Raw genomic sequence first — 5,103 nt, forward strand, 5'->3', positions numbered from 1 at the left:
TGTAAATAGGATTTGGTTTTATATATGACTGAAGTCCTCATTCAACCTCCCACTGATACAGTGCTAACATATGCACCCCTAAGGTTTCCTGTAGTCAATTTGGACATTTGCTTCATATACGTACAGAATGTAAAATGGATAACAAAAGTAATTTCTTAACATTGTTAAGTTAAACTTGTAACGGTGCCCAACTGAGCGATCAAGTAAGACTTAATAGCATTCAGATCATTGGCTGAATTCACTTAGAAGGATACAATAGGAACCATAGCTTACTTGAAGGGCAGTGTCAAGCATCCTTCTTCAGTGGGAGTTGTCCTTGCGGTATTCTACATAGTCACCCAGGAGCTATTATCTTTGGCTCTCCAAGATGACATCTCGGGTGGAAGGAGACAAGATCTACATGTCCCACAAAGGCCAATATCTCTTGAATAATGTATTTTCAAAATTCATGTTTATCCTGGGACTTTAAATGTGAACCTACTTGGGAATTGGGTTGTTGCAGATGTAATTAGTTAAGACGAGTAAGTGGGTCCTTACTCCAATATTACTGGTGTCCTTCTAAGAAGAGGACCTTCTCCAGAGGACTGGCGTCCTTCTGTATGTCTATTCATACAGACATACAGATGAAGAGAGAGAGAAAGACATTGGAGTGTGTCAAAGACTGCCATCAACCACCACAAGCTATAAAAGGGAAAGACAAATCCCTTCCTTGAGCCTTCAGAGAGCATGGCTCTAATGATACCTTGATTTCAAACTTCTAACATCTAGAACTATGAGAAAATGAGTTGCTGTTGCTTTAAGCCACCCAGTTTGTGGTAATTGTTATGTCATCCCTTGCAAACTAGTACAGGTGACTTCTAAGATAAGGGAAGCCCAAAATTATGGCTTCTCATCAGGTATTAGTTCCTTATATGGAGAAGCAGCCAACCACTCATGGGTCACAACTGGCTTTTCATATTTATGAGATTTACAGGGGAACAATTGTGGAAAGTAAACAGAAGATCAAGTCAACATGCAGAAAAGGAAGGAACTTGGATAATTCTTTACCCACAAACATAAAAGGAAGTATTTGCTAATTTAAACAGACTGCTGTCATCCTCTTTTGCACTTAGAGGAGTTAAATCCTCACTATTACTATGGGTCTTTTACTCACACACAGGTTGTAGATTGGCTGGATACGATGCGATATGATAGCCGTGGCTCTGGCTGAAGATTAGCTTCAGGGGTGCTGCACATGTCTTCTCAGATTTCAGAGATATGTGGCCAACTGGAGCATGATCTGCTCATGGCTGATGGATGGATGTAGTGCAAGAAACTAAGCCAAACCAAACCAATCCATTTAAAGCCTTGACTTGTATAATGTCTACTAACATTCCACTAATCAAGCCCTACCTCAGTGGGATGAGGAAACATACTTGGCCTGCTCTAGAAACAAGTATTGCTACATCACATGGCAAAGGACATGGATATATACTTATTACAGGGAAGAGGTGAAGAATTGGGAATGATAAACTGGTCCTCCTTGATAACCCTCTTTCAGTTGTGAAAGGTGAATGCTACCTCCTATTTCCTCTGACTTTGTCTCAAACAAAATCCATGAAGAATAACTAGAAAAAGGAGAATCTTTGTCTGAGAATATAAGAAGAATTTGGTGGTTTGATGGGGGATGGAAGAGGGAATTTTGAGGGGGTTAAGAAAAGGCTATGACAAAGATAATCAAAGACAGAGAAAGGGAAAGAATAGAATATGGTGGAAGTGATGTGGCACGATATCCAAGTCTAGGAGAACAGAAGCAGTATAGCTTATTCTGTCTGGTTCTGTCTCTTGGGATATTCACTTTTAAGCCATCACATAAGATATCTACTTTGAAGCCACCACCTAGACCATCTAGAGAGACCATCTAGAAAAACTGTATGGAGACCTAGATACTGGAGGAGCCCTCAGCTCTTTGAATCTTTGTAGTTCAGATACCAGTCATGTAAGTGATAAGACCTTCGACCCCAGGCCCAGTTATTGTCTGACTGCAACTGCATGAAAGATTCTGAGTGGGAACCACCTAGCTGAGCAGTATTTCCTGGAATAAACCTCACTTTGCCATGGTATAGAATTCTTTGTATGTATTGCTGAATTCTTGCTAATTTTGTGTTAAAGATTTTTGTATCTATATTTATGAGGAAATTCCGCCTGCAGTTTTCTTTATATACTGTCTTTGGTTTTAGTATCAGGGAATGATATGGACTAAACTGTGTCCCCCCAAATTTATATGTTGGAGCCCTAACCCCCCATGTAACTATATTGGATACAGGAAATTTAAGGTGGTAATTAAGGTTGAATGAGATCATAAGGGTACAGTCTTAATTTGCTAGAGCTGATGCTCTTACAAGAAGAGGTAGAGACACCAGAGTTATCTCTATCATGTGATATTGTGAGAAGGTAGTTGTCTGCAAGCCAGGAAGAGAGCTCTCACCAGAACTTGACCAAGATCAAGTGATCAGCATGTTTTATAGACACTTGAAAGTAATGTGATTTCTTTGTTGTTGGGTGGGTATTCTATAATTGTTAGTTAGAACCTGATGGTTGATGATGTTGAGTTTGTGTATATCCTTACTGCATTTTTCTTTTTTTGTCTACTTGTTCTATCAATTGTTGAGAGAGGGATGGTGAAGTATCCAAATGTAATTATTAATTGTCTTTTTTGCTTTTCAGTTCTATCAGTTTTTAGGTTATGTATTTTGCAGCTCTCTTGTTTGGTGCACACATTTAGGATTGCTGTGTCTTGATATATTGATGTTCTCATTATTGTGTAATGTCCCTCTTTGACTTTGGTAATTTTCTTTGCTCTGAAGTGTCCTCTGTCTGATATTAATATAACCACTCCTGCCTTCGTTTGATAAGTATTTGCATGGAAGTCTTTTCCTATCCTTTTACTTTCAAACTGCCTATAATGCTGTATTCAAAGTGAGTGCTTATAGATATCATATAATTGGATGATGTTTTAAAATCCATTTTATCAATATTTAAATTGGTGTTTTCATATTTAATGTAATTTTTGATGTTTTAGGGTTTAAGTGTGCTATTTTACATTTTGTTTTCTGCTTGTTTTTCATTTCCATGTTTTCTTTTTCCTGTCTTCATGTGGGTTACTTGAATTTTTTTAATAATTCAATTTTTATTTATCTATAATGCTTTTGAGTGTATCTTTTTATATCTTTTTAGTGGTTGCTCTAGGTATCATTTCCTATGTTTAGAGAAGTTCCTTTGGTCATTCTTTTAGGATAGATAAACTGGTGACAAATTCTTTTAGTTTTCCTTCATTTGAGAATGTCTTTATTTCCCCTTCATCCCTAAAGGTTATTTTCACTGGATGTAGGAGTCTGTGTATTGATAATACTTTTCTTTCAGCACTTGAAAAATATTGTGCTACTTCCTCTAGCCTCCATGGTTTGTAATGAGAAATTTACTGTCATTTGAATTGTTCTTTACCCTGTGAGTAAAGAACAAATGCGAGTTTGGGGAACCTGGGTAATGTGTTGTTTCTCTCTTGATGCTTTCAAATTTTTCTTTCTCTTCAATTACCAGAAATTTGAATATGACATGTATTGGTATGGATTTCTTTGAATTTATCCTATTTAGAATTTATTCATCTTCTTGAATTTGTAAGTTGTATTGTTTGCCAAACTTAAGAAGTTTTCAGCCTTTGTTTCTTCCAAGTCCTTTTCCAGTCCCACTCTGTTTCTCCTCTTTTTCAGACTCCAATGACACAAATGTTAGATCTTTTGTTATAGTTCCACAGGTCCATGAGGTTATATCTTTTTTTTTCAGTCCATTTTCTTTCAGATTGGTAATTTCTATTCTATCTTGTTAAATTTTTAAAAATGTTTATTTATTTTTGAGAGAGAGAGAGAAAGAGTGAACAGAGGAGGAGCAGAGAGATAGGGAGACACAGAATCAGAAGGAGGCTCCAGGCTCCAAGCTGTCAGCACAGAGCCTGACACGGGGCTCGAACTCACAAACTGCAAGATCATTACCTGAGCCGAAGTTGGACACTTAACTGACTGAGCCACCCAGGCGCCTCTCTATTATTCTATCTTGAGTTCATTGATTTGTTCCTTTATCTTCTGCATGCTGCTGTTCAGTACATCCATTGAATTTTTTAAGAAATTTAGTTATGATATTTTTCAGTTCCAAAGTTTTCATTTGGAATTTTCATTCTAATTTATGCCTGTTATTTCTTAACTGGAATTTCTTTCTTTTTTTTTAATTTTTTTAATGTGTATTTATTTTTGAAGGAGAGAAAGACAGAGTGTGAATGGGGGAGAGGCAGAGAGAGAGTGAGAATCAGAAGCAGGCTCCAGGCTCTGAGCTGTCAGCACAGAGCCCGACGCGGGGCTGGCACTCACAAACCGTGAGATCATGACCTGAGCTGAAGTCGGACGCTCAACCAACTGAGCCACCCAGGGGCCCCTCTTGACTGGAATTTCTATTTTTAAATTTGTTTCAAGCATGTTTGTAATTGCTTATTGAAGCATTTTTGTGATGGCTGCTTCACACTCTGTCAAGTAATTCTAATACCTTGATGTACATTAATTGTCTTCTTTTATTTAAGTTGAGCTCTTCCTTGTTCTTGGTATGGCAAATTATTACCAACTGAAACCTGGGCATTTAGCTCTTATTTAAACTTTGGGTTTTATCTGGTGTTCTTTGACACTGTTCTGGCAGAGTAAGAGAGAGCTTCATCTTATTACCACAGATGGATTTCCCACTTGAGCTTTCAACTCGACCTTAGTAACATAATGCAGTTGGGAGTAACTGAAGTTGGTATGTTACTACCTTAGTAACATAATGCAATTTACTTTGTAAATTCTGGGAGGATTATATGTACCCTATCTTTGAAGATTTTCATGGAGGATAATGGACATTTGGGAGTCCATGTTATTATATTTGTGTATGTAATGAAAGGGTAACTATGATTTTTATATTATAATTTTCTTTTTTTTTAACAATGCCCAATTAGTAGCCATAGGGATCCTAGAGGGACATTGACCTCTAAATAGCTTTGTTCTGTCTTCTAACGAGGCCTAGGATGTCTGGGGCCCACCCCCT

Source organism: Neofelis nebulosa, chromosome 13 (assembly GCF_028018385.1).
Source record: "Neofelis nebulosa isolate mNeoNeb1 chromosome 13, mNeoNeb1.pri, whole genome shotgun sequence".
NCBI lineage: Eukaryota > Metazoa > Chordata > Mammalia > Carnivora > Felidae > Neofelis > Neofelis nebulosa.